Here is a 20,649-nt window from a genome sequence, read left to right as displayed (position 1 = left end):
AAGTACAACACAATACAGAAAAGTGCACAGGTCAAAGAATTCCCACAAATGAACATCCCACGTAACCAGCGCCCCGAGGGGGCAAGAGAACACCGCCAGCCCCGAAACCCACTGTGCCCTCTATCACCCCGCCACCCACAAGTAACCACTCTGCGGATTTCCAACAGCACAGATTAGCTCTGTTTTTAAACTTCAATGAATGGGATCATACAGTATATATTTTTTATGTCTGAATGAACATTACGTTTGTGAAATTCATCCCTATTTTTTCACTGAACTGTTGTTTGTTAACTCTTACTGATCACAGTATCCACTGTGGGAGTTCACCACATGTCTGTCCATTCTGCTGATGGACACTGGCCTTGTTTCCAGTCTGGGCCGTTACAGATGGTGCTGGTGTGAACATCCCTGAGCATGCCACTCGGTACACCATTGTCTGCCTTTCTGCTGGGCTGACACCGAGGAGCGGAACTGCTGGGTCGTAAGGCGAGTGTGTGTTCAGCTTTGGTAGATGATGGCAAACAGTTTTCCAAAGTGGCCAAACCATTTTACACTCCCACCAGCAGCGTATGAGAGTTCTGGCTCCACATCCCTGGCAACATTTGATATGGTCTTTTTTTTTCATTTTAGCCATTCTGGTTGGTAAGATATCGCAAAGTAAGTACTACAATCCCTTTTAAAGATAAGAAGAGTGAGATTAGGTGCCTCTCTCAAGTTCACAAACCTAAGGTGAGTCAGAACAGGAACCCATGTTCCGACTCCAAATAGTACACTGCTCCTACTTGTAGCGAAATATTGTGTCCAACATAAACACCCTAACAAGAGGCTAAAGCACTAGTAAAAAGAACATGCTGGGATCGGCCCCATGGCCGAATGGTTAAGTTAGCGTGCTCCGCTTCAGCGGCCCAGGGTTTCACTGGTTCGAATCCTGGGCGTGGACATGGCACCACTCATCACGCCATGCTGAGGTGGCGTCCCACATGCCACAACTAGAAGGACCCACAACTAAAAACATGCAACTATGTACTGGCGGGATTGGGGGAGAAAAAGCAGGAAAAAAAAAAAAGAAGATTGGCAATAGTTGTTAGCTCAGGTGCCAATCTTTGAAAAAAACAAAAAATGCTGTGGACTATGCTGATCCCAACACACCATCATGACAGGAAAGAGACTAAAATGGGCTATCAACGCAGCTTCGAGACACACACAGAAAAATGTCTGGAAATATATGCCCCAAGTGTTAACAATGAGATGATGGCTGCTGATTGGTTTTTCGTCTATCCTTACTTTCTTATTTTCCTACAACTAACATTTAATAATGAGGGAAAAAAGCTGTTTTTTTAAACTGAGATATAATTTATGTACCATTAAATGTACCCTTTTGAACTGTAGAACTCGGCAGTTTTTAGCATATTCACTAAGTTGTGAAGCAACCATCAGGGCTATCTAATTCCAAAAACTTCTCACCATCCCAACAAGAAACCCTGTACCCGTTAGCACTCACTCCCCATTCCCCCCGCTCCCTGGCAGCCACTAATCTACCTCCTGTCTCTACGGATTTGCTTCTTCTAGACATTTCACACGAATGAAATCATGCAGGTACGTGGCCTTTTGTGTCTGGCTTCCTTTCAAGGTTCATCCATGTTGTAACATGAATTAGCACTTAATTCTTTTTTTGTGGTTGACTAATACTCCATTGCATGGATATACCACATTTTGTTTACCATTCATCAGTTGATGGACGTTTGCAGTGGACAGTTGTTTCCATTTTTGGCCATTATGAATTACACAGCTACAAATATGCACGTACAAGTTTTTGTGTAAACACGTGTTTTCAATTCTCAAGGGTATATACCTAGGAGTAGAATTGCTAGGTCATATGGTAACTTGATGTCCAATATTTTGAGGAACTGCCAAAGCTGTTTTCCAAAGAAGCTGCACCCTTTACATTGCCAGCAGCAATGTGCCACCTGCAGAATGAAGGTGTCCAGCAAACCTCTCCAAGGCTTTGTGAAAAGACGGTGCCCAGAGGAATCAACATAAAAGTAGCCCCAGGTACACTGTAGACCTGCACAGCATTTTATGAGCTGGAAAACACACGTGCAGACATACTGGAGGGCATGAGAGCTGGCTTTCAAATCTTTCATCCTTCACACTTGTACAGTTCTTTAGAGCGCAGTGTGTTCACACGCACGATGTCTGGTTTGAGCTGGAATTTTATTCTGCTTTTTCTGTTAATTATGATTTAATGTTATATCTTCTTTCAATAATCATTTCATTTGTATTCTATTTTATAATCATAATCACAATTATTGAGAAATGATTTTATACTTGAATGGTTCCACTCTCACTGCCAATCCCTCTGCACTCTGACTTGCCCGTTCACGGGTCTTTCATTGTGATTCACTTCTCAGTTGCCAGAGCACGGCTCCCAGTGATTCTTCCTCAGGAATGGTGCGTGGGTGCAGTGAAAGCTACATACAAGGTAGGTCTTTGCACGACTGAAATGAATTTCTGTTACCCTCAAATGTTAACTAAACTTGGCTGAGGATAAAATCCTTGGGTCACAATCTTTTTCCCTCAAAACGTGCTCTACTCCCTTCTGGCCCCCATGCTGTAGACAAGTCTGAGCCCAGTCTACTTTTTTTTTTTTTTTTTATCTAAAGGTTTCTTCTGCCTGGATGCTAATGGCATCCTCTCTTTGTTCTTAAAATTAAAAAAATAAATTCACGTAGATATTCTAAGTGTTAGTTAATTTTTGCTAATGTTGCCAGGTTCAAGATAAGCCCTTGTAATTTAGAGATTCGGGTCCTTCTTCAGTTCAGGAAAATTGAGGATTCCTTCTATTTCACCTGTTCTGGTCTCCAGCCTCATCTATAACCCACATCTGGGGTCTCCTCTGCTGCTCTCCTGTCCCTCCCGAGATCGGCAGTTTGTCCTCCTCCTGACTCCTTGACTTTCTGCAGTTTCATTAATTTTAAATGCCCGCATTATGTGATTTATCTCTTTAGGTTAAGTCTACAAGCCCCTTTTTCATCTCAGTCTGCTGACTCACCATCTCATCTTTCAGAGCATCCAGACCTTCTCCGAGAGGACATGAAGATGATGTTTGAAACTTACTTCAGTTCACAGAGTAAAGGTTTGGAAACTTTTCCCAAAGCCTGTTCGTCCTCTAGTCCTTACACGCCTTGTTTCTCTCCCTTTACGCTGCTGGATCTTTTCAGTGCGTCTTCTCTAGTGTTAGCCTTTCTACGTGTTCATTATTGAATGAGGACAGATGAGTCCTGGCCTGATATGTACCCAAAACAGTGTAGATGGATTCCCTCCGGTCCCCGCTCTATCTACTCTCACAGATTCAGAGCTTCCTGGACAGGGCTGCGGGCTGAGGGCCAGAACCACATCCACTACTCATCATCTGTGACCACTCTCCAGTAAACGCCTTCACTCCTCTTGCCTCAGTTTCCTCTTCCATAAAACTGCAAAGTTGAGCCAATCATTAAATGTCCTTTAGCTCTCCCCACACTTCTATAATACTCTTATACATCATATAGATTTAAAGTTTCATTAGTTTGGAATGAATTACCAAGGGTTCTGCTAAATAAATGTACAAACAAGTAATATTCTATTTCTTAAGACTCACCATACTTCATTTCAAATTAAGCCACAAATATTAAGCTTAGGAAATAAACTTCATTTGATCATGCACAAGAGAAAAGAGAATTCTAAATAATTTAGCAAGAGCTAGCAGCGTACACGCCACCGGGAGGTACTAGCTGTGAGATGTGTACCAGAAAGCAGAACCTACCCGCAGCAACTAAGGTGAGCCTCGCTCTCCCTTTCAGCCCCTCCTGCACCCTGTCATTCCCAGGACCCTCAGTCTTGTCTAAACATTGAAAACCAGGCGGAAAGACTGTGATAACTGACCACGTCATCGCTGGGCCTGCCTTTCCACAGCCCACAGACATTACGAGGGATGACACTGATCAAGAGCTTCCCGCGTGGCACACACTGTGGCAATGCACCCCACACACAGCATCCCATCTCACCCTACCAGCCTCCTGCTGGGAGGCTCCATCCTCCACAGCCTCTGGCATGCCAGCATGTCTTGTAGGGTGTGCCCAGAATGCAAGGTCCTGACCACCCTTTACAGGGCTAACCTTGCGGGATGAGACAATGTCTCCCTTGGGGAGGAAGAGCAGGCTTGCCTTCTGCCTGCGATAAAGAAGCAGGTTCCCAAGCTCAGCGTTTCTCAGCTGTGACACAAAAGCACAGGATCCATTTGGGCCCATGGTATCACCCCTGTGGGACTTGGGGGAATGGAAACTGACACACGTGCTGATGCTTCCGCTAGTGATAAAGTCCTCTGTCTCTGACTCAGGAGTTATATACAGATATCATATACACACACATACACACACACACACACACACAAATATATAAAGCAGACGAGGAAGGCTCTCCTTCCTAATCCCCCTGCACTCCGATCTCTCTGCAATCCCCCTTCAGAGTTCAGTAGACACCTTCCCATCTTTAACTCTGTTTTTCATCCTTTAACTCAAACCCATCTGGAATCCATTGCAGTATAAGGTTAAGCCTGTCAATTCTTTTCAGCACTGAAATCCAAATCCCCCAACAACATAATCAGTAATCATTCCTTCCCTTGCTGCTGTGTAACTCCCGATGTCTCATGAGTTAAGTTCCTGTGTAAGTTAGCAACAAAGTCACTTCTGTTTCCTTCATCTATTTTCCTGCTTTTATGCAAGCATCATATAGGATTAATAATTCACAGAGCTCCACATCTGTGAAATGGGGCTAGTAATAGTGAGGCTGACCCCCAGCAGCCATCCTCCCCTTCTTCCCACGGCTTCCCTGAATATAGATTTCATTTTCTGGCTTCCCTTACTGCAAGGTGTGGCCATATGACCAAGATCAGGCCAATGGGATGCAAGAAGTGTCATGCGGAATTTCTGGAAAGTGGCCCTCAAAGGATGGCATGCAGATGTGAAGACTAGAGTCAGCAGCCATTTCAGGCCATGAAGTGTCCTTGGACTCAGAAGCCATTCCCAAGATCGCCTCATGATTGAACAAGAAGATAGAAGGGCGCATGCAGGCTCTGACCATGTAGGCTCCACACCTACTCTGAGCCGGTTACCTCCTGACTTCTCACACAAAAGAGAGAAATTTCTATCGTATTTACGTCTCTGGTATTTTGAGTTTTCTGTCACTTGTACCCCAACCTACAGAAACGGTTCCCTCATAAGGAGAGTGATAAAGGCTAACGAGACTGTGTATCACAAAAGATATCCCTTTTTATATTCCCCCCAACAAAGGGTCTAGCACCAGTTTTACACATAATAGCAAACTCAAACATCTGTTGAAATGAGTAAGAATCTGGAAGAATGAAGGCAATTTCATTGCCTTACCAAAAAAAAAAAATTTTTTTTACCAATTTATTCTTTCAGATGAACACCACTATTTTATCGTGCTTTATAAAATATCGCACTAGAACTGCATTAAATCTTTACCAACATTTGGAGATATAGTATGGTCACCTTCCCTGGAAAGAGCCAGAAATTGACTGACTGACTGATCGACTGATTGACTTTCGTCCTATCAGTCAAAACACATTTAATAAGAAGCTACTCTGTAACACAAGCCCGGCCATAAAAATGAGACTTTGGAGTTACCAAACAAACATGAGGTAAATAATCTCTAATGCCACCTCCCCGGGTGCCCACCAAAATACTCGCGGAGATAGAGAGGCGAAGAAAAATCTGTGTCATCACTGAAGAGCAAGGCTAACGCGCAACTTTGTCCTTATCGCCCGCTGTGGTTGATCCAGAATCCTCTGGCCTCTCTTCCTCACAGCCAGTGAGACTCCTTTGATCAAGCTTCCCGGGCCTGGTACTTTTTCATTTTCTATCATGTAATGCTTTCTGTGACTCTCCATTGTCATACTTATCTTCTTGGTGTTCCAATCTTTTCACCAGCTGACCTCGTTTTCCCTCCCATATGGTGATGTTCACATATCTGAACCTGTGATTGTTGAAATTCTTCTTTATTTCACACATTTGCTGTATTGGTGGGGTTTAGTCCAGTGGAGACACCTGCAGAGGTACCCGACAATGATGGTATTATCACCATCATCATCACCATCATTTATTGAACCATTACTCTGCAGCGGATAATTTCTACGCACCTTACCCACTGAGTCCTTACAATAATTCTTTAAGGTAGAAATTGTTATCAAACCCATTTAAAGTGACAAAACTGAGGCCCAAAGAGGTTAGATAACTTAACCAAAGACACAAGGTCAATAAGAGCATTCTCACTGGCGATGGCAGGAGTCCTTGGGCAAAGACAGGATCTGAACCCAGCTCAGTTTGCGGAATCATTTCTTTCTGTTCCATCCACAAGAGCTGAACAGCATCTTATGTTCTATACTGGTATACATACTACCGTCTACCCATCTGTTCCCTTCTCTTTGCCTAAGCTTGGGTCTCTCAACAAACATTAATCCCTTTTCTTTTTCCTTTCCTGAGGGGCAAATGGCTTCATACTAGGGTGGTCGGCTGCGGTATGAGAGGCAGTTACTTCCCTCAAGTCACCCCTGATCCTTTCTCACTACTCCTCAGCTGTGGCTTCAGCACCAGGGTCAGTGGCAGCCGGGTCTCTGCCTCTGTGCTACACTCAGAGGTCTCTGGGTTCAGGGTGATACGGACAAGAAGCATGTTTTATCATAGACGAGTCACTCATTGGCTCCCTCAGACTAAAGGCTCTTCACGGGGTTCTGTAAACTGATCTCAGTCAGGCATTTTGGCCTACCAGGGGAATGGACTTCCGCTTTTGCCGATTTAGGACCATCCCTCCACAGCAGTCTGGGTAGATCTCACGTACTCTAACTCTGAGACCCATCCATAAGTTCTGGAAATTCTGCAGCAGGCTTTTCCCTGCTGCCAAAGCTCAGGATACACAGGGAACCAAGGATGCACTCCCAAGTCACAGGGCTCCCACGCCACATTAGTCCAGTCTGAATGGTTTTATCATCTTCCCAGAACTTCCTCCCACGGTTCTCATAGCTGCCTTTCCTAGGATCTAGACACACACCCTTCCCACTAAGGTTGCAGACCCATCCTGAACCCCAAAATGTTGGAAAGGGGCCCCAATTTTCCTGCTTCAGGAGCCAGAGATTTCTGTGCAAAGGACCAGCAGTAGAAGGCATGAGTGGACTGCTTGAGAAGGGAGCTGAGGGAGGCTGCAGGGTCCAAAGACTGTTGTCCAAAGGGATTCCTCGGAGTCTTCTGCATGTGAAAGCAAAGAGAACTCAAACGACCTCTCTCCTGTGAGACCGGCTCTGATTAGTGAAAATAAGAGTGTCAGTGGGGGCACCAGAGCACTCGGCTTCAGGGGGCAGGGGCAGAGACCCTGCGGGGAGAGAGCTGGAGGGGATGGCCCGCCCCCACCAGTTTCCACCCCGTCTTCCTAGGTGGCTCTCCTCACTGACCACTCCCCTTGCCCCTTCTGACTATTGCACAGTGTTCCACCCGCATGCTGGTGCTCCCCAGCAGTCCAGCCAGGACCCTCTGCTCACGACACATAGCCTTCCCAAATAATCCGACACCTCTCCTACCACTTCGGGGGCCAGCTGTATGAGCATGACCCCAAGTCCCTCTCCCTAGAACAGTGGGGCATAGGAACCATCTGTGAAAACTCTTCAACATACAAATGAGCAGCTCTCTCCCCCAAACACCACAGAGGATTCTGATGCTCCAGAGAGTGAGAAGCCCTGCTCTGGCGCAGACCCCTCCCTGAGCTCCAGACGAGCATGCCAGCTGCCGAATGCTGTCCCACAGGCACCCTAAACTCAAAACAGCCAAAACCGAATCCACTACATCCCCCTCCCAACTCAGCACTCCTTGCATGTTCCTTAGCTCTGTGACTGGCCCAGCACCTCACATCACTAAAGTGAGAAACTCTGACATTGCCCTCCCTCTCATGCGCTAAATCTGCAAGGAGAGAGACCGAGGTCTCTCTGGAATGTGCCTTCTCCTCTCCATTCCCACGGCCAGATTCAGGTGCAACAGCCCCCTCACTCATCCAAATGCCAGTCTCCTCCCACAGCCTCCGCCATCCACCCCAGGGTTATAACTGATGGTGTTTCTCTCCTCCTATAACTCCAGATCGATTCTCCACTGACCACAGATTAACATCCAAACTCCTAAGCACTTCCTCCAAGTCCTTCCGAGTACGAACCCCAAACCAAACCACCTTTCTAACCTCACATCCTGCCGGCTCCTCCTGCCTCCCTTCACCATGAGCCCCACACTCCAGCAACACCACGCAGCTCACCATTCCTGAGGCACAGCCACTCTCTCCTGCTCCTGCTCCTCTGTACGGTCAGTTTCCTCTGCCTGTGCTCCTGTTCGCCTGAGAAACCGAACATCTATCTTTAAGATCCTGTGAGTTTGGTTCGGTCCCATGAACTTCCATTTCCACTACTGACCACTCTGACGCAGCACCATCGTCATTCTTTACTCCTGCCTGTCGGGTCTGTAGGCTCCTGAGGGCCAGGACTGCAGTGTCCAGACCAGTCCCATGCTCAGGAAATGTTTGCTTCATGAATGAAAATCGCTAATCTGATATGGGGCTCTTCTAGCCCCCAAGAAGCAAAGGAAGCAGCCAATCATTTTTTTTTTTTAAAGATTTTATTTTTCCCTTTTCTCCCCAAAGCTGCCTGGTACATAGTTGTATATTTTTAGTCGTGGGTCCTTCTAGTTGTGGCATGTGGGATGCTGCCTCAGCATGGCCTGATGAGCAGTGCCATGTCTGCGCCCAGGATCCGAACCGGTGAAACCCCAGGCACCGAAGTGGAGTGCACGAACTTAACCATTTGGCCATGGGGCCGGTCCTTCTGTTACTTCTTGAATTCACTATACCCTTACCCTATCTGGGACCATGACAGATGCAGTTGCCACCTCTTCGCCTGGCTAACTCCAACCCATCTTTCCTCTGGGAAGCTGACCCTCCTAGCCAGGTAAAACCATCCTATTTATGGTTTCTCAGCACCATGCTCTTCTCTTTTGTAGCCTTCGTCAGTGCTGTAATTAATTTTTTGTATCCTTATTTGTCATTGTTTTTGTACTTATTTTTATACTTATTTAGACTTGCTCCTAGATTGTAAGCTAAAAGACAGTAAGGACCAGACTTGTCTCTTTCCTCTACTGTGGCCCCACACTCAGCATAATGCTAGCACTCAACAGGCCCTGAACAAGAACTGGATGGACGGATGGACGGACAGAGATAGACTGGCAGGCAGGTATGTCTGGAAGACAGGGAAGAACACGGAACAGGCTGTCTTTGGTTACTGGTACAATACTTTAATATCACCCAGCTCTCTTTCTCTGACTCAGCCCTCTCAAAGCAATCTCAGATCTTAAAATTGGGGCTTTCCTACTGAAGAAAAGATGCGCACACGCCAGAGACATTCCTACTTACTCGGAAAGCAGGGGTCAGAGCAAATGGACACACTTGGCATTCTGGCTTCAGATCCAGCTATCTTTCTATGACACCGTGCTGCTGTCTCCATTCGACAAGTATACTGGCTATACTGACAAAACTAGCTTCCAAGAATCTCTCAACCTGTAAGCCCCCTAAGACCATGATGAAGCCCCTGAAGATCAATACATGTATTGCAACAGACCACAAGAGGCACTGTCCTTGCTCAACTAGCTTTCATCACTGGACACTGGAGCTGAGCACTAAGCCAGGTCTTAGTTCCTCTTCCCACGCCGTCATCCTGTAGATTCAACAAAGGACCTTGAAGCAGGTTTTCGTCAGAGATAAACGCTTCTTCATGGACGTGGTCTATGAGCAACGTTACATGTCCTGGAGGCAGTTGTTGAGAAACGGCAATACGCAAATGGATGTGCTAAAGTCCATGGGTTTTGCTGGGTGGGGAATCATACCTGAGTATGAAACCCTGGCAAAGTCCCCACCCTCATCTGGAAAGCGGGAAGAGTGGACTCAGTGACCTCTAACCTTCGGGATGGGCTGACGCCGCATCTGATGAGCACAAAGGCCACAGCAGTGCTCACTGCAGAAGTGCCCTGTAGCAGGTTGTCATCCCAGATACATCAGAGAATCACGCTAAGGGAAGCAATCAGCATATTTTCAAAACAGCAAAAGGATGCTACATATCAGTAGGCAAGTAACTTCTAATCTTATCAAAAAGCTTCCCAGGGGCTGGCCCTGTGGCCGAGTGGTTAAGTTCACGCGCTCCGCTGCAGGCGGCCCAGTGTTTCGTTGGTTCGAATCCTGGATGCGGACATGGCACTGCTCATCAGACCACGCTGAGGCAGCGTCCCACATACCAAAACTAGAAGGACCCACAACGAAGAATATACAACTATGTACAGGGGGCTTTGGGGAGAAAAAGGAAAAAATAAAATCTTTAAAAAAAAAAAAAAGCTTCCCAACAAGAATAATTCTAATCTTAATTATCAATCAATCAGCACATGCATCAATAATGACTACACTTTAGTCATTTTCAAGACAGATTAGGGTCTCCTGGTCCCTAGAATGAAACCAGACCTTAAACCCATCACTCCAAAGTAAACTCGACTCCTCAAATTCAGTTATCAGGAAATTAAACTAAACCAAGAGAAACTATTACTAGTAGCTTTTTTCAATGAATCCATTTCCTAATCTCACCCGTGACTCCCCCAATGTGTGTCAGAAACGATACCTCGCGGCAGCCTGGGGTGTGAAAAGACACTTGAGGAGCCCTCAGCTTCTCCCGTACCTATGTCTTGGGCAATTTGTTTAACCTCTCTGAGCTCCCATTTTCTCCTCTGTACCCACTCGGCAGAAGCAATCTAAGACTGAAAACACAGCTGTCAAGAGACTGTGGAAAGTGCTGAGGTACTTTATAATGAAGGGACCTCAGATCCAACAACCTTCTCATCTCAGAGATTCAGATCAGTCACTGGGCACTCACCATTTACTTCATTTGTTCATTCAACAAACACTTATGGAGCACCTACAATGTACCAGATGCTATGCCAGGCGCTGAGGACCCAGTGGTGAGCCGAGCAGCTGCAGTCCACGGTCTGATGGGACTGCATCAGGGGAGAGAGGCATAACCAACAATTACCCGGACACTGAAGAGCATCCTGTTATACCCCGCAGGTATGCCAACCACTCAGTCTTCTTTCTAAGAGAAATTAGAAGCCACCAAGGGTTTCCAGCAGAGGGAAAGACATACTCAGATCATTCCAGCTGTCCTGCACTAGCCCTGGGCTAGGCCCTGAATACGGTGGGAGGAACAAACGCCAACTCTTACTCTGCAAAGTCTAGTAGGAAAGTCACAAGGAAGTCATCGTTGGTCACGCTGTTATCACACGCTACAGCAGGGTGTAGTGGGAGCCCGGTGGGGACAGTCTATAAATGCTAGTGGACTGAAAGTGTTGGAGATACGGTGTCTAGAGGAAAAAACAAAAGAAAACACAGCTACAGAGAGGACACAAAATAAGAAATATCTTAAAATAGTGAAAATCACTAATTCCACACAAACTCTATTGCCACAAAAAGCCACACAATAAATTCTCCTGAATTTATTAACTTGTTTTCCATAAATATTGAATTATTCAGAAATGTATCAAAAGCACAGATTTCCCTTGACCTAGTTATCCAGCTTATACAAGAGTTGGTGAGAATGACTGCATCCAATAAACACAAATGTAATTGCATTCATTACTCTTTCTTTCATCTCTAATAAGATGATTTTCAAATAAACTTTTGACTGTTGAGGCCAAACATTGAAATTTTTATCTGATTACTCAAGTAATTGTCTTAAACTTATAGTAAAAATATTTAAATTCTAAAGAGGGAAAATATAATGTTGCATTAGTTCATATTAACAACCGGTAATTTACGTGGAATCACAGAACAATGAAACAGAAAGACCCTGGGGAACCAGCCCTCAGTTCCTGGGCCAGCCTGAGACAGGGCCCACCCCGAGGGCGACATCCCCTCTCCCTCACCAGTACCTACTGCTTTCGTGCGAGCTGAGGCTTGCGTCTGCAGTCCCAACGCCGGCTGAGTTCTCCCTGTCACCCTGGGTGCTCCTACTAGTCGCCACCACCAGGTACATCTGAGTTTTAACACATTCCTTGTGTAAAACTGACATAACTTCCATAGGCAATAAATTAACACCCCGCAAAAGCATCCCAAAGCCCTCTAACCAGGGTTAAAAGAGAACATTATTCTAGCTCACGTTTACTGGTGCTTATGATGTGCAAGCACTCTGCTAAGCCCCATTCTGCGTCATCTCTGGGAAGCCTTGTAAGAGCCACACGGAGGTAGGCACTATCACACTTCCTGTATTGGTGAGGAATGGTCATGGAGAGCAGTGGTGAGTCGCCCGAAGCCACAAGGCTTGTGAGTGGTGGAGTCAGGACACAAACCTGCGGTGCCTGACTCCAGCATCTAGGCTTTAAGCACTGCCCTATCCACCTCTCCGATACTCAGGAGGTGAATCCCCTGCAGAGAACACGATGGATTTGAAAGCTCTACAGAAAAACCGGGAACGGCCTTGCTGCTCTGGGTCTTCATGGTCTACGCTCTCCTCAGTAAGTTCAGGTGAGACAAGCCTGACCTGCGCCTCCCCTTGGGGAAAAGTCGTGGAACTGATGGGTGAAGGTGATCAGGCAAAGAGGGCCCTCACGATGGTACTAGCCTGGAAACCACTTCTGAGAAGAGCTCATGCAAAAAAGAGAGACATAACGTTGTAGACAAACCCACAGCCCTGAGGTCAACAGGGTCCATGAGGAGCGTCCTGAGGACTCCTTGAGCACTTTGTGACTTTAGAGCTGGTTTCTCAGACACCACCTTCACCACCTGACTAGCACCATAAGCACTACACAGAGAACCAAGAGAAAACAGCCAGAGGTGCTTCTTGGTGCTCCCACAGCACCAAGGATAACTAAAATGGCAGTGAGCACTCAGTAAGCACCAGCTTCCTGTCAGGCACCATGCTAAACATTCCACTGAATCTTCAGCAACATTCCCAGCTGGGTAACACTGCTATTCCCAGTCTGCAGATCCGTAAACTGAGACTCAGAGCAGGGAAGACACTTGCCCAAGGTCACAGAGGTTGTGTGTCGAAGAACCAGGATTTGAACCCTGGTCTGCCTGGCTCCAGAGCCTGATTCTGCTTGGCCACTTCACTTGAGGTCCTCTGTCACAGCCACTCATCTTCTGGTCACCTTCTGTTTGTGTGTGACTCCACCAACCATCAGCTCCCCAAAGGCAGGACGGAGCTCCTTCGTCTCCACGTGCCCAGCATCCAGCAAAGGATTTAGCCCAAAGCAGGAGCCCAGCAAAGCTGGTGAATGAATGCCCAGACGAAGGAAGTGAAGCCTCCTTTCTTTTTAACAAAGTGACCCCAGAAATGCGCCAGGATGCTCTTCACAGAAGCCCACCCAACCGACTCTCCCGCACCCCTGGTCAAAATCTACAGACAACCTACTCAGCTCCCTCAGGCCTGCTCCAACACAACCCCACCCCAAGGGAAGGATGAGCAGCCACACTTCTGAGCAAGCAGGAGCAGCTCATTTTTAGACTTGTCCTTTTTTCTCTTCTCCATTTTGTCCTGGAGCATCTAGAGCAAATATTTATTTCCTCTCCCATCCCTAAGACTTTGTAGAATAAGTGTCACCAGCCATACTCAAAGCCTACATCTAGTATACGGCACAGGACATGCCTATCTCTGAGTCAGCACTCAAATACTGGGGAAGGAAGGAACAGAGTCCAGAGTCTAGGTTTCACCAGACATCTGATGACTTATCAATAAGAGTTTGCCAACATTTGGTAACATGACTTGTCTGAGCACAAGTCCATCACAATGTTCCCCAAGAGCTGACCCTGGAGACTCAGCAGCAAGGAAAGTAGGAGACTTTCCCTGTGCAGTGAGGAGACACAGGCATAAGTGATGCCTGCAATCACCAGGCGCACGCTCCGATCAGGGTGTGCACACAATGAAAGTCAAGCAAAAGCAAACGGGAGTGGTCACTTGTGCCTAGGAGACTTGAGCAGCTCTCACAAAGGAGGGGAAAGCCGAGCTGGGAAATCATTCCCAAATCACCCAGGGAGAAGTCACTGTTTTCTGCCTCCCTGGTCACCAGAGGCTCACCTCCCCTTTTTGGTCTCCAACGTGGGGACCATCGTAGTGCTCTGTAATCAGTGACTTGTGTATCTATCTCCCTGCGCAGTATGTGAGCTTCTCGAGGGCCAGGACTTTTGGGCATCTCCAGGGCTTACTCTCAACTGCCCGGGAAATACCTGCTGACAAAGAATAGGAGAGCCCACTTTAGATTATTAGCAGCACAGCAGCGATCCCTTCCTGAGCATCTACTATGAGCTGCGATTGCTGTGAGTGCTCTGCATGCAGGATCTCATTTCCTCTACGCAAAACCTCAAAAGGCAGATTCTATTATCACATCCATTTTACAGATAAGGAAACCAAAATGTAGAAAGATTAGGTAAATTGTTCCAAGTCATACAGCCAGTAAGTGACGGAGCTGGACTTTGAATCACGGGCTGAATAGAAAATCAGTTTTCAATGACTAGTGAAGAAAACCTTTTCCTTTCTCTTTCTGTCATCTGCCTTGCATCCAGATACATGGGCTGCCCTTTAGTCTACTGTTCACTGGGATCAAAGCCATTTCTTTCCTAGATGAGAACAAGGAATGTCCCCTGTTATTCTTCTAAACAATGACTGCTAACCATTACTGAGTAAACATCGGGAGTGGCGGGGGGGAGTGGAGATCCAAAATTGTGCTTACAATATCAGTCAAAAACATTCATTAAGGAGGAACTGTATGTACCAATTGGAACATTTTCCAATGTTGGAGCAATTTCTAAAATAGATCAACTGAATAAATGAAGAAGCAAGAGTATGTCTAGAATGCTATTCTTTGTGTAAGAGAAAGAATATATAATAAACAACAAAATGGTACTAGTGCTTGCCTCTGGGGAGAAGGACTGGGAACTGGTACCTTGAGAGAAGACACTTTACAATTTGTTCCCCTCTGAACTACTTGCCTTTTAAAAAAAAACCCATGTGTGATTTTTTTACTTCTTAAAAAGAAATAAGATAAAACACCATTTAAAGAAAATACTTATTGCCAGGTCTTTCCCAAATGCTCACATACATATGATTGCAGTCATGAAAAATTATGCATGTTTATGAACAAAAACTGGATGAACTTAATTCGTGGTGAAACAGGCCTGTGAAACAACCTTTGTCTTTCACGTTGACGTTCACTAACGTTGTTGCAATACTTTTTCTGCAATAAATAAAATACATTTGGAAGGTACAGATACAACATACATATAAGCAGCAGGGACGATGTGCCTCATCTTCTTCTTAAAGCCCCTCATCCGTCCCTTCAATAAGTATTTAACGAGCACCTACTACGTGCCAGGCAAAGTGCCAGACAGGTATTTTTCAAAAAAGAACTAAACCACAGGTCATTAGCTTCCTCCCTCCTGCCTTGCAGGGAAATACGACGGCATGCTAAGCAGAATGCCAGAACCAGGACCACTCTCGATGTCACCTGGTCTAACACCATCCTCACTCAGCCCAGAAAAGAGGGGCCTGGAGAGGGGAAGGGATTTGCTGAAGGTTAGATAAGAAGTGAAGGCATCAGAATTACCAGTCCTGCTCGCCTTACATGCTACATGCTATCCTGTTGTGTTGAAAGATGGGCAGGCAGGGAGGGGCAGGGCTGGACCCTAACACTTAGTGCCTAATATATCAGGTGTCTTCACATATCTTCTCTCATTTATTCTTCATAACAACCTCTTGAGGTGGGCATGGTTATCCTTGTTTTACAAATCAGGAAACCAAAGTTCTGAGAAGCTAAGAAGCTGGTGCACAAGGCTCCAAATGCACACCTGTCTGACTTCCAAGCCAGAGATTTTACCCTCCATACTGAAAAGGAAAATCGACTTAAAAAGGTGGACTGGGGCCACATCTCAGGGAGCCTCGGATGCAGTATTTTCATGGATGAAGTTTCTCTCTCAACCCGGATGTTGTCACTCTAACAATAACAGTCAAAAAGCAGATCCCTCACTACCCAACACACATTCTAGCTCTTGTGTGCCACCAAGCTTGGGCTCTCCTTTTCACCCAAGGAGCAGGATGGTTATCCAGAAGGCAGCAATCTCCCAGAGCCATTTACATAGGATCTGCTGGGACAGACTGGGACAACTTACACAGGCTGCTTCTAGACCCTCTGAGTACCTGCCACACAAGCACTAGGGACCCATCCCTGAGATGCCATCCCTACAATGCCAATGGGTCACCACCACACCAACTAAGTGGTAGTGAGAGAGGCCAGCACCATGGTGGTCAGTCCCCAAAAGTCCTATAGCTTCTAAAGTGAAGAAAAATGCAGGCCAGTGTGGGCAAAGCCTCCTCCTGCTTCCTCTTCTGTTCATGCAACACAGGTAGGAGGAAATCACAGTTCGGATTGGTCAAACTACTAGTAAGCAGAGACCCTGAGCAATGAAAGGTCACACACGTGTATCAGACACTCTTGTGAATAGGAAGGAGTCCTATTCAGTCCTCACTTTCTTCCCTCTGCCCCTGTTGGAACCTGATGAAATTCTGGTATTCTTCTCTGTTTGGTATCTTCCTTCTTAAATGTGGTAAAATCAGGGTTCATACTTGCATGGGGACGGGGAATTCCATAAGGCCCAAGCCTAAGCCTCATGGTCCAGTTCAGAGTCCTCTCTGGGGTTGGGGTCTAAAGGTCAGCAGACAATTAAATGTTCCTCTGCTTTCTATCTGCCAGTGCTCCCTGCCACACTCCCTCAGAGGCCTCACAGGGAGGAGCAGTCATGATCCCAGACAGGAATGAGTATTTAGGGACTCCCCTCCACAAACCTCATCCCAAACTTGAACGAGAAAATGGTCTACTGATTAGAAATCCCCTGCCCTTTAGACCCCCAGTTCCCAAATCCAACCTGCCATGGGCACAGAAGAGAAAAACTCGTAACTTTACCCAATGATGTGCTCAGTAAGCACTGTTCCATCCTATCCTCACAAGGCCCCTGGGAGGCACGCGAGGGAGGCACCATGACGCTCACTTTGCAAAGGAGGAAACAAGGCTCCAAGAGGCAAAAGACTCTCCCAGGTGACACAGAGGCAAAAGCTGCTGAACCCTCGTTCCTGTTCTTCCCTCTCACAGGGCTGCCATTTCAGTCTTTTGGAGACTACCACTGTTAAGATTTGCAGCAGCAGCATCCGGTACCGGGAGCCAGCAAGCCAGGACCCTTCCAGCTTCGCACCACTCTTCAAACACACACATTTCACAACAGCTGATCATTGAGGAAAGCCAATCTAGGCAGGCCCCCTGCAACCGCACCACGAAAAGCCCCTGAGACGTGAAAAACGGTGCGCCCCACTTAAGGGCCGGCGTGGCACAGGGAGAGCCGCCGGCCTCGTAGCCAGGGCAGCTGAGACCCAAGTCCGACTCAGGAGAGGCACAGGAAGGCCTGGCTGGTCCTTCCGGCCCAGCGGCAACCCTCGAAGCCTCCAGAATCCTCAGAGAGCCCAAAGCTCCTGCTCCCACCCAAACCCCCCTGGACAGCGGAGAGGGCGGCACTCCCTTCCCCAGCGACCACTCACCCTCTGCCTGCTCCTCACCTGGAGCTCCGCTTCCGGACCTGCAACCACTCGGGCCCCGCCCACCGGCCCTGCAGGTCTCCCTGGCCCCGCCCCTTGCACCTGTGGTTTCCTCAGGCCGGGCCTCTCCAGCCCCTTCGGCCTCACCTCGCAACCCCCTCCCACCGGCAAACCTGTGGTCCCACCGGACCCCGCCCCCTGCACCTGCAGTCACTCGGCACCCCCCAACTGCCTCCAGCCCCGCCCCCCGCACCTGCGGCCTTTGCCCCGCTCCAGACCCACCCCCGCCGGACCCGCGCACCTTCGGCCCGGCCCCCGCGCCTGTAAACCCGCCCGACACAACCTCCGCCCCCCGGCCCCGCCTCCCGCCCGAGGCCCCTCCCAGGCCCAGCGGCCCCTCCGGGTCCCGCCCCCCGCACCTGCAGCTCCCTCGGCCCGGCGCTCCGGGCCCGGCCCCGCCCCGCCCCGCCCCGCCCCGCCCCGCGGGCCGCTCCTCTCACCGCCCGCTCTCGCCGCCGCCGCCGCAGTCCCGGCCGGTCACCTTGACGCGGGCCGCAGTGGCTGCCGCCGCCTCCTCATGGCCCTGGGAGCGGCTCAGGCGGCAGCGGCGCCTTCGCTTGGAGGCCGGGGCCAAGCCGAGCCGGGCCGGGGCCGGGCCGGGCGCAGCTGGAGCGCGGGGCGACGCGGGAGCGGAGCCGATGCCCAGCCGCAGTAGGAACCGTCCGCTCCTGGGCCTGAGCGGCGGGCCGCCCAGCCAATCGGCGCGCGGCGCCAGACCAGCTCCCCCAACCAGCTCGTCGCAGAGGCGGGGATACGCAAATAGACCGGCTGGGCGCGCCAGTGCGCAGCCGCTGCAGCCCCGGTCCTCCCTGGCCTCGGCCTCAGCTCCAGCCCGCAGACGCACTCTCAGCCTGCAAGGATGCTCCGCTGCCCGTGCACCCGCATCAGCGCCCCGCCACGCCCATCTCCTTCCTAGAAATAGCAGTGCATCGCGCTCCCTGTACATCCTTCCAGGCCTCACACAGTATTCCTTTGAAATCCCTACCTAGGATTTATCGTTTTCACCAAAAAATGTTTTTGTCAGACATCACCTTAATACCCATTCTTTACAATTCAGAGGTAGGCGCAGAACGTCAGAGCCAGAAGAAACCTCGGAGAGCCTCGGGTCCAACCCATTTATTTTACAGCTGGGCAAAATTAGGCCCCACGAGATGAAGGGACTTGCCGAAGACCACACAAGTGCAAAGGTGGAAATGAGCCTGTCTGCTTGTCACTGCTACCAGATCCTTGACTCTGTGCCAGGCACGATGAGGTGAGCAGAAAGGTTAAGTTATTTGATTAAAGTCTCTGAGATAATACGTTGCAAAGACAGTCGAAGCCAGGTCTGTGAAGCCCTGAAAGTGCAACCATCGAAGGGAGGCCCTATGACCTGCCTTAACTCTGAATGATTCTTGGGCACATAGACAAATAGAACGTCATTTTGACAATTTTCAAATTCATTTTGCAGGAACGTCGGAGTATGGAAAGATTCGGTTACTGTTCTTCCCAAAGCTTGAGGAAGAATAAAAGAGAGAAACAGACAGAAAGAAATAGAGTCAGTGGAAATTAAACCATTTCTAAGTCTTCAGGGATCTCTGAGGGAAATTGCTGCCATTTTGCTTTAAGAAAAGAGTAACCATCAAAGAAGATACTTAACTCTTTTACTTAAAGAGGACAAGAGACCATGTAATGCAATGGTTCCTCTCAGACCCTCTGGATTCAGAAATGCACAGGGTGAGGGTTGAGTGCAAAAGCTGGGGAGACAGCTGCCTGAGTCCAAACTCTGGTTCTGCCACCAGCAAGCTGTGTCCAGGTGAGCAAGTTACTTAACATCTCTGTCCCGCAGTTTCTTTATTGAAAAAGGAGTATACTAAAAATAGCGCTCTCTTCAGAAAGGCTGTTGGGAAGAGTAAATGAAATAATACATGGAAGAGGGCCTGGCACTTAACAGGAGCTCAGTAAACATTAGCTACTGTTTTTTCTGCCCTGTGTGACTTAGGGCAAGCAAAGGAGTTTTGCACAGCGCTTGCAATAAATGCTTGCTAATGGCATCTATTATTTTTGTTATGCTTATACATAGCTTCTAAGGTTTTTCAAGAAACATATTCTTTTGTAATATATCAAAAAATTATTGTAAACCCAATTTTCAAATGAGAAAAGGATCTGAATAGACAGTTCTTCAAAGAAGATGTGCAAATGATCACTTAAAACGTGAAAAGAATCTCACTATCATTAGCCATCAGGGAAATGCAAATGAAAACCACAATGCAATACCACCTCACGCTCATTAGGATGGCTATAAGAAATAAGATGGAGGGGCTGGCCCCGTTGCCGAGTGGTTAAGTTTGCGCGCTCCGCTGCAGGCGGCCCAGTGTTTCGTCAGTTCGAATCCTGGGCGCGGACATGGCACTGCTCATCAGACCATGCTGAGGCAGCATCCCACATGCCACAACTAGAGGAGCCCACAACGAAGAATACACAACTATGTACTGGGGGGCTTTGGGGAGAAAAAGGAAAAAATAAAATCTTAAAAAAAAAAAAAAAAGAAATAAGATGGACAATAACAAGAGGTGGTGAGGAGGTGGGGAAATTGGAACCCTCATACACTGCTGGTGGAAAGGTAAAATGGTGCAGCCGCTTTGGGAGGTGCAGGCTGGCAGTACCTGTAAAGGTTAAACATATAGTTACCATATGACCCAGTAATGCCACCCCCAGGTATACACCCAAGAGAAATGAAAACGTGTGTCCATACAAGCTCTTGTACACAAATGTTCATAGCAGTATTATTGATGATATCCAAAAAGTGGAAATAACCCAAATGTCCATCAGCCGCTGAATGAATAAAGTGTGGTATATCCATACAATGGAATGTAAAAAGAAAGGAAGTACTGATCCATGCTACAACACAGATGAACCTTGAA

General features: G+C 47.8%; 1 protein-coding gene across 45 annotated transcripts in view; it reads right to left on the bottom strand.

The window, feature by feature from the left end:
- RALGPS1 (Ral GEF with PH domain and SH3 binding motif 1) overlaps positions 1-20,649 on the bottom strand; it is a 309,544-nt gene that overhangs the window by 252,964 nt on the left and 35,931 nt on the right. For 15 of the 45 annotated variants that reach the window (XR_011432401.1, XR_011432403.1, XM_023628902.2 and 12 more), the window contains exon 1: positions 18,190-18,425. The exons of 5 other annotated variants lie outside the window; for them this stretch is intronic. The gene's annotated coding sequence lies outside the window, so the exon portion shown is untranslated. Of the gene's footprint in view, positions 1-17,692; positions 17,926-18,189; positions 18,460-20,649 lie in introns of those variants that run through there. 25 more of the 45 variants (XR_011432402.1, XM_070250751.1, XM_070250750.1 and 22 more) reach the window with 9 other exon arrangements.

Source organism: Equus caballus, chromosome 25 (assembly GCF_041296265.1).
Source record: "Equus caballus isolate H_3958 breed thoroughbred chromosome 25, TB-T2T, whole genome shotgun sequence".
Taxonomy (NCBI): Eukaryota; Metazoa; Chordata; class Mammalia; order Perissodactyla; family Equidae; genus Equus; species Equus caballus.
Note: the sequence above shows the minus strand (reverse complement) of the source record. Positions and strands in the feature narration are given on the sequence as shown.